The sequence below is a fragment of the Diceros bicornis genome, chromosome 31, assembly GCF_020826845.1.
Source record: "Diceros bicornis minor isolate mBicDic1 chromosome 31, mDicBic1.mat.cur, whole genome shotgun sequence".
NCBI lineage: Eukaryota > Metazoa > Chordata > Mammalia > Perissodactyla > Rhinocerotidae > Diceros > Diceros bicornis.
In genome coordinates, this window is record NC_080770.1 from 17,951,872 (window position 1) to 17,964,578 (window position 12,707).

The 12,707-nt window shown below is 34.6% G+C and overlaps 1 pseudogene; it reads left to right on the forward strand.

Annotated features, from left to right (window-relative positions):
- Positions 1-9,241: 9,241 nt before the first annotated feature.
- Positions 9,242-10,176, forward strand: LOC131395634 (olfactory receptor-like protein OLF2; annotated as a pseudogene).
- The last annotated feature ends 2,531 nt before the right edge of the window (positions 10,177-12,707 follow it).

Below are 12,707 nucleotides of genomic sequence, written 5' to 3' on the forward strand. Positions count from 1 at the left end.
TCCGTTACAATTGTAGAAGTTAAAAGCCACTGAATGTCTTAGATTTTCTAGCTACTGTTTTTAAATTCCTGTGTAAGAAAACATTTCTAAATGAAAGTAATGCCCATGAAGATTTTCTGGTTTTCAAAGGGGCATTTGTGGGACACTGTGAGCTCTCACACAGAATCATGCTCAAAAAACCCATAGAGAATTTTTTTTCTCAATAAAAACTTTAAGACATTTCACTCGTACCATTTTTTCTCAGTTAACAGATACTCTTTTGGAAATGTTACTTATGAGCAACAGCATGGTAGAAAACATTTTTTGAAATATATTGTTCAAGAAAAATGGGATGTCAGTGGATTGCCACTAATTTAGAGGAAGTAAACACACAATCTGATTAACTCATCTCCCTCTCTTGTGACTGCTATATATTACAGCATTTAAGGACTGATTGGCTCTACATATTGACTGTTTTATCAGATCTAGAGGGTGTGAACTAAAGAGAAGGAAATTTTAATCTCTTTAAATGGAATTTGAAAAAGAGAAGTGAATGAGTCAATTAATTTTGGGCTTCCTCTTCTTAAAGTTGTGAGGTTGAATAATAGATTATGGGGAATATTTTTTAGGGAATCATGACTCAAATAGAAGCTTGGGCAGATGACTTATAATGAGTCTTTGCCTTGGTATTCTACACAAAAAGGAAGCACTACATCAAAAGCCTTTGTATATTCCAGCCTGTCTACTTGAATCCTCATCATCCCCTTCCCTCCTTAGTCACTCTACATCACATCCTTCTCACATGTCCCCAGTGGCTGATGGCAAATATTATTTTCCAAATACAATATTATTGGGGTCAAGGGGCAGTCTTTTTATATTGTGACACAGGAAGCTCCTAAACTGCTCTTCTCCCATGGCCACACCAAATGAAGAGCTACACATGGTACAATTCACTCTAAAGAAATCAGAAAACTAGCTAAGTGACTCTTACACATTGAGCAATGAGAAAATATCCACCTTGATACAGGTAAAGAAGGTTCAGACACATTTTCACCGTAACTCTCACTCCCAGCTCAGGGATGTACATTTGGGAAGGAACAACTAGCTCCTAGCTTCTCCCTGAGGAATGAACAGTGTGGACCCAACATATAATGTCCCAAATTTTAAGACTCCCAGAGGGACAGCCCTCTAAATCCCCTATCTCTGAAAGCCAATGGAGCTTGCATCCATAAGACCCACAAGACTAGAGCAAAAAAAAAGCAGTTATTAAGGCAAGTCAGCACTGTCTGCAGTTATTATACCAGGGCTTAGAGCAGAGATAGAGGGCGGATAAGCCCATCTCTTAGTCTTTCTCTCATTGTTTTCTATTTGCATATTTTAAAAGCTGCTGCCTGAGAGTAGGCTTCAAATTTAGCATGCATCTAGAGACTGATTGGGATCCTCCTGGGAGATCAGGAAAGCTTACAGACTTCCCCAACTCTCTCACTCCTGCCCACCCCAAGTCACTGATATCTCCTTGGCAGGAGCTTGTGTACATGTCTGCACCCGAGCTTTTGTGGATGCCACCCAAGGAACATGTCCCCAGATCACCTGACTCTGATGGCCAACAGAACTTCCATTCAGGAAAGCTACAAAAGATTGAAATCATGTCAAGCATCTTTTCCCATCACAAAGGTATGAAACTAGAAATCAATTAGAAGAAGAAAATTGGAAAATTCACAAATATGTGGAGATTAAAGAACATGCTCCTGAACAACCAATGGGTCAGAGAAGAAATTAAAAAAGAACTCAAAAAATATCTTAACAGAAATGAAAATAGAAACACAACGTATTGGAAGTTAGAGGATGCAGCAAAAGCAGTTCTAAGAATAAAGTTTATAGTGAGAAATACTTACATTAGAGAAAAAAAGAGATAACTTTGTACCTCAAGGAAATAGAAAAAGAGGAACAAACTAAGCCAAAATTTAGTAGAAGAAAGGAAATAAAGATCAGAGCTGAAATAAATGAAACAGAGACTAAAACAACAACAGAAAAGATCTATCAAATTAACAGCTTATTTTTTTAAACAATAAACAAAATAAACAAATTTTAGCTACATTTACCAGCAAAAGAAGAGACAGGACTCAAATAAATATTATAAATTAAAGAAGGGACATTACACTTAATACTATGCAAATACAAAGGATCATAAGGGATTACTATGAATGATTACATGCCAAAAAAATCGACAAATTAGAAAAAATTGATAAATTCCTAGAACATAAAACCTACCAAGACAGAGTTATGAAGAAATAGAAAATCTGAGTAGGCCAATTACTAGTAAGGAGATTGAATCAACAATCAAAAACTCCCAAAAAAGAAAAGTCTAAAACCAGATCGCCTTATTGGCGAATTCTACTGAATATTTAAAGTTAATACCAATCCTTCTTAAGCTCTTCCAAAATATAGAAGAGTAGGCAGTAATTCAAACTCATTTTACGAGGCCATCATTACCCTGGTACAAAAACCAGACAGAGACAATACAAGGAAATAAAATTAAAGGTCAATTTTCCTGATGAACATAGATGCAAAAATCCTTAACAAAATATTAGCAAACCAAATTCAATCGTTCATTAAAAGGATCATGCACCATGATCCAGTCTGATTTTCTCCAGGGATGCAAGGATGTTTCAACATCTGCAAATCAATCTGTGTAGTCACCACATTTAAAAAAATGAAAAAAAAAAATCCCACGATCATCTTGATAGATGAAGAAAAAAATCTAGTGACAAAATTCAACATCCTTTCATGATAAAACTCTCAGCAAACTAGGTAGAGAGGGCATTCACCTCAAGATAAATAAAGGTCATATATGACAAGCCCATAGCTAACATCATATTCAACAGTGAAAATGTGAAATCTTTTACTCTAAGATGAGGAACAAGACAAGGTTGCCCAAACTTGTTACTTTTATTCAACATACTACTGAACGTTCTAGCCAGAAAAACTAAAAGATATAAAAGACATGCAAATGAGGAAGGAAAAAGTGAAATTGTCTCTATTTGCAGACAACATGATATTATACATAAAAAACCCTAAAAACTCCACCAAATAACAATTAGAACTAATAAACAAATTCAGGAAAGTTCTGGATACAAAATCAATATACAAAATCAGTTGCATTTCTACTCATTCACAATGATTTATCAGAAAGAGAAATTAAGAAAAAAAATCCCATTTACAATTGTGTCAAAAAGATTAAAGTATTTAAGAATAAATTTAACCAAGGAAGTAAGAGATCTATATACTGAAATCTATAAGATATTGATGGAAGAAATTGAAGAAGACAAAAATAAATGGAAAGATATTCCATGACCATGCATTGGAAGAATTAATATTGTTAAAATGTCACCACTACTCAAAGCAATCTACATGTTCAATGCAATCTCTGTCAATATTTCAATGGCTTTTTTTTTATGGAAATAGGGAAAACAATCCTAAAATTTGCGTGGAACAAAAAAACACCTCTAATCGCCAAGCAATATTGAGAAAGCAGAACAAAACTAGAGGCATCACACTTCCTGATTTCAAACTATATTCCAAAGCCATAGTAATCAAAAATAGTATGTTATTGGCATAAAACCAGACATTTTTTTACATGCAGATCAATGGAAAAGAATAGAATACCCAAAAATAAACCCACTCATTTGCAGTCAGTTAACTTACAACAATAGATCCAAGAATATACAATGGGGGAAAATAATCTCTTTAATAAGTAGTGCTGAGAAAACTAGGTAGCCACTGCAAAAAAATGAAACTGGGTTCCTATTTTACCCCATACACAAATTCAACTCAAAATGAATTAAAGACTTGAACATAAGACCTGACATCATATAACTAAACAAAACATAGCGTATACACTCCTTGACATCAGTCTTGGCAATGATTTTTTAGATTTGGCAGCAAAAGCAAAAACTTCCAGTTATAAGATAAATAAGTGGGACTATATCAAACTAAAATGCTTTTGCACGCAAAGGAAACTATCAACAAAATGAAAAGGCAACCTACAGAATGGAAGAAAATATTTGCAATTCTCATATTAGTAAATACATAACAACAAAAAAATATCTGATTAAAAAATGGGCCAATGAACTGAGCAGACATTTTTCCAAAAAGATAATCAAATGGCCAATAGGTATAAGAAAAATGCTCAGTATCACTCATCATTAGGGAAATGCAAATCAAACCACAATGATTTATCACCTCACACCTGTTAGAATGGCTATCATCAAAAAGACAAGAGATAACAAGTGTTGGCAAGGATTTGGAATAAAGGGAACCCTTGTGCAATGCTAGCGGGAATGTAATTTGGTATAGCCACTATGGAAAACAGTATTGGGGTTCCTCAAAAAATAAAAATAGAACTACCATATGATCCAATATATATACAAAGGCAAAGAAAACCAGAAATCAAAGATATCACCACTCCCATGTTCATTGCAGCATGATTCACAATAACCAAGATATGGAAATAACCTAAGTCTCTATCAACAGATGAGTGAATACAGAAGGTGTGGTATACATATAATGCAATATTATTCAGCCATTAAAAAAAAAAAAAAACCCTGCCATTTGGGATACCTTGGATAGACTTCGAGGGCATCATGTTAAGTGAAATGTTGGACAGAGAAAGACAAATACTGTAACATCTCACTTATATGTTGAATCTAAAAAAAAATAAACTCATCTACACAGAACAGATTGCTAGTTGCCAGAGATGGGGGATGATGGGTGGGGGAAATGGGTGAATGTAGTCAAAAGGTACAAACTTCCAGTTATAAGATAAATAAGTTCTGGGTATATAATGTACCAGATGGTAACTAGAGTTAATAAAACTGTATTACATATTTGAAAGTTGCTGAAAAAGTAGATCTTAAAAGTTCTCATCACATAAAATGTTTGTAACTACAAGAAATGATGGAGGGTAACTAAACTAATTGTGATAATAATGTCTTGCAATCATTATGTTGTATACTTTGAAATAATCCAGTGTTAGTTGTCAACTGTACCTCAATAAAACTGAGAAATAACGTCCTTATGGTCATACATAAATGGAAACACATACACACAAATATATACATATATAATTTTAAAAATGAGATTATATCATAGACTTTTAAATTTTATTTATATATTTTGGAAGGAAGATTGGCCCTGAGCTAACATCTGTCAATCCTCCTCTTTTTGCTGAGGAAGACTTGCCCTGGGCTAACATCCACACCCATCTTCCTCCACTTTATATGAGACGCCTGCCACAGCATGGCCTGACAAGTGGTGTGTCGGTGCATGCGCGGGATCCGAACTGGCGAACCCCGGCCTGCCACAGAGGAGCGCGCGCACTTAACCGCTTGAGCCACTGGGCCTGCCCCCTGAATTTTACTTTCTTTGTGGATAATTTCCCACCTTATTTCTCCCTTCCACACATTTAACTCCAGTATGCTTCATCCTTCCTTCTAATGTACACTCCAGAAAATCCCTGATAACAGTTCCTCTTTATCTTTTCTTACTTTTTTGTCATGCTCATACATTAGTAAACATATAATCATCATTTGCTTTCCAGAAAATAGTATATATACATAAAATTCATTGTATGTTAATTTTCCCAATTAACTGTGGCCTCTTGCTAATCCTTTTAAATCAATATAACAGGCTCTAATGTATTTCTCTTAATGATTATATAATATTCCACATTATGGAAATATCTTAATCCGTTTATCTATTTTTCTGTTAGTGGGCATCTTTTTGGTTCTAGTTTTTTATCACTAGTAACTATGTTAAAATAATTACATTTGTAATTTTACGCCTCTTGAAAGCTAGTCCCAGAGAGACAGAGTTAGTTTTATCATCCTTTGTATTTGTCAAAGCAATCAGATGACAGGCCAAATCCAAAGAGAGGGCAAAAAGATATCATGTCTCCATGGGAGAAGTGTCAAAGAATCTGAAACCATCTTTAATCAGACACAGCCACCATTAGTCAGTTGTAGAAACTTGAAAAATTTCATTTCCACATTCTTTTTTTATTAGTATTTCATATATAATGCTCCATGACTAAACCCATCATGACTTCAAAATATGATAAGTTGAAAATGTACTTAATACGTCTAACCTACCAAACATCATAGCTTAACCTAGCCTACCTTAAACATGCTCTGAACTTTTACAGTTGGGCAAAATCATCTAACACAAAGCCTATTTTATAATAGTGTTGAAGGTCTCACGTAATTTATTGAATACACTACTGAAAGTGAAAAACAGGATGGTTGCAGGGGTACTCACAATTAACTTACACAGCTAAAGGCACACTGGGCCTGAAGAACGTTTGAAGAATTGAATTAAAATTAATTACTGGATGATAAGGATGCTACAGCAATAGGGTCATCAATTTCTCCCTCTGCCAAGGCTCAAGAATAGTATCCAAAAAACGCTGGCAGCACAGCATACTGTAGAGTACCAGTTGTTTGCTCTCACGATCGTGGGGATGAATGGAAGCTGCTGCTCACCGCCGCTGCCCGGCATCGTGAGAGCATCACACCGCACATCGCTAGGCCAGGAAAAGATGAAAATTCAAAATTTGAAGTCTGATTTCCCCTGAATGCGTATCACTTTCACACCAACATGAAGTCAAAAAATCATTAAGTTAAACCACCATATGTCAGCGACTGTCTGTATTCAAATTAAATATATAAGTGTGTGTATGAATTTTTCTTATTCTTGGCATGCACACACAGAGCAAAAAACAATGATTGAAAAGGTACTTAAAATTTACGTTGCAAAAAGGAGGGCAGATGGAAGTTGATACCAGTCCGGTCAGTGTGAAAGGTTGATTAGCTCTGGTTCCCACTGACGGCCTTCAATCAAGCCAGGGACTAAAATGACAAAGGTTCAGGGATCACGCAGCATTACAGCCTAGCTGTTGGGAAGGATTTCGAGAGGATGCAAAATCATACTCCAATACTTCTCAACTTTGCAAAAATTAGAATGAATAAAACCAAGCTATTTTTTTTTTAGAAACAAATAGAACTCAGGTTTTTCTTAAAGCTTCTTCCAGGAACACATGCATGTATGATCCATATTAGTTAAAACAGTCCCCAAGAGCCTCTTTATTTCTACTATCTGTCCATCACCCACTTAACCACTTAAAATATTTAAGAATAAATATTAAATTAGACATTACTTATGCAAGTCCTGGTGCTAGGGCTTCAGGATGTATAGAAATTTGTCAAATGTTGCGATTATTTCTAAGGAGCTTACAAGGTAGTGAAAGACACAGACACATACAGGAATGAAATAAACATAATTCAAGAAAAAGTGTGCTAAGTACAGTTGACATTATACTCACAAAATAATTGAAATCCAGTTGGATGACATGTGGTTGGAGGAATGAAATCACACATGCTTAATGAAAAAAATATTTAATATAACTATTGAGGATTGCTATATTTCTAACTGGGAAGGTGAAGGACATTGTTTCAGAAAGGAAAGAAACAAGATAAAAATAATTAAGGATAAATAATAATTAACATTATTTAGTAAAATAATAATTTTACTAAATAAATTTATTAATTTGATCAATTTAACAGGATAAATAATAAATAACAAATAAAATAATTGAGTAGACGGTCTATTTGAACTTCATTGGATGTCTGATTTGACTGGAGGAAGACAACGTAGACTCAGGGTAGAAGTGAATCAAACTGTAACAATCATTCTACCTGCCTGACGTTGATCAATTTGGTACAACAGTGAAGAATTAAAAGTTCGACCTTTGTTTAAATTATTTCAATATTCTCAGAGGAAAATACAGAACCAGAAATCTAATTAATCACATGTTTGCATAATACTGAAGTGTGAGGGCAGAGGCAACAGAGATTTAAGTCCCAAATGTCACTATGTAAAAATAAAATGTGATCTGCCTAAATTGTTCAGCTACCAGAGACAAGCACAGAGAGATTTGCTCATCACAGGTAGGTTTCTGAGTCACCAAATTTAAGGAATAAAGAAAAAAAACCCTTATGCTTGGAAAAATGAGGAACCGAATATTTAGAAAAATGTAAATGAATATTTTTTAAACTTATTTCCTTTGGTTAACAGTCAACAATCTAGTAACAAAATAAAATTATAGTTCTTATTAAAGGAGGGTGAATCAGATTCATTTTGTTTAGCAAATGAACGGTTTTACCTACTTATAACTTAATCAAGATTAAGAAGAAAAATGTTGGATTTTTAATCACTGTGAAAAAATAGATGCAAACTTAAGATTTTTTTCTATTTTTATAAGTAATAATTGAGATATCACAATGAAAATACTAATTTGTATAAATTCAACCCCATATGATCCACATACCATATTTACTCAAGTCAAAACAAAATCAGATCATCACTTATATTCCAATTCTCACGTATATAGAGAGAGACACATAGGTACATGCACACGCATACACACACACACAAACAGAAGCCTATATACCAAAGATATGTTTATTATTTGTGTTCCCATCTCTATTTTTCATGAAAAAGGTTTAAAATCTAAAGAAATGAAACGTTAAATTCTGTTGTTTCCATTTGTTTTTAGCATTTCCTTCTTGTTGGTCAGGAGACATGTTCTTTGGCATCAGAACACTCCTGTGTGTAAGTAATAATAATGAGGCAAAGCAGTAATATATTTCTAAAGAAAAGTTTATTGGAATATATCTAGTGTCTCAATAAATAATAAAACAATATAGAATAAGAAGTAACATCATATTGTTCATTATTTTTAAATGAGAGATGTTTGTTTTGTCTGAATTTAACACACACTCAAATAAATCGTGGTTCTTGAAGAACTCAGTATAATCACTTTAACGCTCAATTGGTTATTTATTTTTCAAACATAAGGCTGCATATTCCACCTTTGGCTTTAATTTAGGTGTTTTGACCTGTAATGAGCTTTCAGTTCATGACTGACTGCTGAGATAGAGCAATGAAGTTTCACACAAGCCACATACCTCATGGATGACATCCAAACTGAGAATCAAACTTTCTCAAAATCCTATTGCAGACACTATAACTTTTGTAAACAATATGAAAATAAGACATCTGGATTATTTTTTGATGATAAAGAATATGATATACTGAAATAAACACTATCTGACAAATTATATTTTTGTGAGTTTTAAGAAGAGTCAAAACATTTATCTACCATTTTCTTGTTCATTTCTGTAGCATTTTAGAAGAATAATGTAGAATGGATGGAGAAAATTGCTCTTCTTTGAATGAATTCCTTCTCCTGGGAATTAGCAATAACCCTGGAATCAAAGTGACCCTATTTACCACATTTCTAATTGTTTATCTCATTATTCTTGTTGCAAACCTTGGGATGATCATTTTAATTAGAATGGATTCCCAGCTGCACACACCGATGTACTTCTTCCTCAGACACCTCTCCTTCAGTGACCTCTGCTATTCCTCAGCAATTGGACCGAAGATGCTGGTAGGCCTTATTGCCAAGAACAAGTCAATTTCCTTCTATGGCTGTGCTCTGCAATGCTTGATCCTTTGTACTTTTGTAGATTCTGAGTATCTACTGCTGGTGGTGATGGCCTTTGATAGACACAAGGCCATTAGCAACCCCTTACTCTATGCAGTCAACATGTCCAGCAGAATGTACTCCCAGCTCATGGTTGGGGTTTACATGGTGGGAATTATGGATGCTTTGATAAATACAATATTAACATTCCACTTATGTTTCTGTGGATCAAATGAGATTAACCATTTCTTCTGTGATATCCCTCCTCTCCTTTTGCTATCTTGTTCAGACACCAGGTCAATGAATTAGTGATATTTACCATTTTTGGTTTGATTGAACTGGTTACTCTTTCAGGACTTCTTGTGTCTTATTGTTACATCATCCTGGCAGTGATAAAGATCCACTCTGCTGAGGGCAGGGTCAAAGCTTTCTCCACCTGCACCTCCCACTTAACAGTTGTTGCAATTTTCCAGCGAGCTCTGCTCTTCATGTATTTCCGGCCCAGTTCTTCCTACTCCCTAGATCAAGACAAAATGACTTCATTGTTTTACACCCTTGTGAGTCCCATGTTAAACCCTCTGATTTATAGCCTACGGAACAAAGATGTGAAAGAGGCCCTGAAAAAATTTAAAAACAAAATGTGGTTCCACTGAAAAGTTATAATGTATATGTATACGTTATTCTCTCAGTCTTACACTATTAAACATGAAAATATTTAAAAATAAATAGTGGTTTCAGTAACATGGTATATGTATATATTTTCTCCCAATCTTACACTATAATACTTGAAAATCAAAATTGTTTTGAGTAATGTGGAGGGATCCAATAAGTATTTATACTATGTCCCAGCCATACCAAAATTTGTCATTCCATAAATACACCATGCTTCATTTTATGTCTTGAGTTTATATTCAGCACTCCCCATTTGTGGAAAACTTCGAGACTCTTATTTTGTCAAATTTTTTTTTACTCAATCTTTTATTTTTGCATTAACTTAATTTCTAAAAGTTATTGAGAGTTTTCTAAGCCTCTGTTGCACTTCTATGTGCTTTGTATTTCATGGTGATTCTAGAAGTTTTTATACTAGTGAATCTTAATTATTGACTAAAGGAAGTGACAAATATGAATTAAATAATCATTCAATTATTTATAATGAACTATTATTATGCCATAATGTAGAAAGACTAGGCACTATAAACCTAAAACACATTGTTCAAGTATAGTGAACAAAGTTATAAAGTGCTTCCTGGAAATGGAGTCAATTAATCTGGAATCTAAAAGACAAATTGGAATTAACTGAGAGCTGGTGGAGAAAGCGGAGATGGATCTAGGCAGATGGATCAACAATTAGAGAGGCCTTGATGTGGGCAAGAACATGTCTTTTCTGTGGAATTTAAAGAATGTAAAGGAGACCAGTGTGGCTGGTTATAGAGCTCAGAGGGGACTGGCCTGATGAGCCAAACTCTGTGCTGCAGTTCAGAACTCAGCCGCTTCCTCCAGGCGCCTTTCCTTCCTTCCATCACTCTCTAAGGCTGGTTCACACACCACCCTGTGCCTCAGAACATTGTCAACTGCACGGCTCTGTTTCCTAAACTATTGCCTTCAGTGCGGGGTTTTCAACACTGAGATTAAGGACTGTGCATTTTATCTCTTTACCCAAGCAGCAGCGTAGCATCTGAAAGAAAGATACTAAAAAAAGTTAATTTTTATTTAATGTTTATTACATACAAGGCAAAAAAAAAATCATCGAAAGTCTATTATTAGCCTTGAATTCATTTTTGTATCTTATAAGTAAAAACATTAAGTTGTTGTGGATGCTAAAAGTAACGAAAAGTCAAAGACATACACATAAGTTATTTGGAAAATAATTAAACCAAAGAGCTCTTATCTGGGTATTTACAAGATATTTAATAACTTCACATGGGTTTGCTCCAGTTTGCTGATGATCTAATCACCGGAAGTGGCTTGTTTAGAAATAGGGCAATGACAGGCACTAGAAAGACCATACAAGAATCAAGGGCACTCACATGTTTGCTACAATTACACAAGCTGAAAGTCATCAATATCTAAGCCCATCTAGGTTCCCTGGTAAAATGCCTTTGAGTGAAAACATTTTAGATGGACAGTAAAGCCCAAGGAGGACAATGAGACTCCTCTGCTCTCCAAGGTGATAGTCTTTAGGGGATTCTAAGACATGATAGGGGGAAGTATAGAGGTAGAAAAAAAACACAGGGCATGATTCTTTTAGTCATAATATCTCCTCAGTCAAATCATTTGAAATTTGGCTTATTCTTTTTTGAAATTTTACCTATAAACTAGATTCTATCATGAACAGCAGCATGGCAGGAGTGGGATCAAATCACTAAAATCCAAGCAAAGTTGAGTGTCAATCTCAGAAGTAAAAATGCCATCTAACTAGCACATCGCTCTCTCATAAGACAACAATAATGTATTTAAAATCAGATTTCATCTGCATCTTAGCTCCTATAAGCAAACCTAATTCTACTGTGTGAACTAGAGAGAAGGAAATGTTGTCTATTAAATGACGTATTTTAAGCTCAATAAAAGGATATCTACACATGGAATTGACTGATTTTTAAAATTTGTGATATCTTGTGCCTAAATTTGTGAAAGCAAAAGATAAATAACCACTTAATGGAAATACTGGGAAATTCATGATTCAACTAGGGGCTTGGACTGTGACCTGCAAGAGATTTCTCTCTGGTTTTCCAAAGAAAGTCAGAGAGAACTAGTACTAAATACTTTAATGTATTTTACTTAGTCTAATTCAGTCCTAACCATTTCCTTCTCTCTCAATTTCTCTAACTCTTATGTTTGTCATAGTATACCCATCACTAATTGGTGGCTAATATTATTGTCCAGGTAAGAAATTACCAATGTCTGTGTAATGAGTCAATATTGTAGGTCAATTCCTTCATCATAGTTCCTTATTTCTGTCCAGGCACTGGCATTCCTAAACATAAGCACAACTAGTGATGACAGATTTGGGTATATGTATAATGATACGAGAAATTAACTACACACTGGCAAAAAGTTGCTTAGCAATATATGTTAAAACAATCAATACTAATTCTCACTACTTTCATAAGTGTGTGGCTCCTTCTTTAGAGGCAGAAAATTTAAGCCAGGTTGATATCCTCTCTAGAAACACGCTATGAACTGG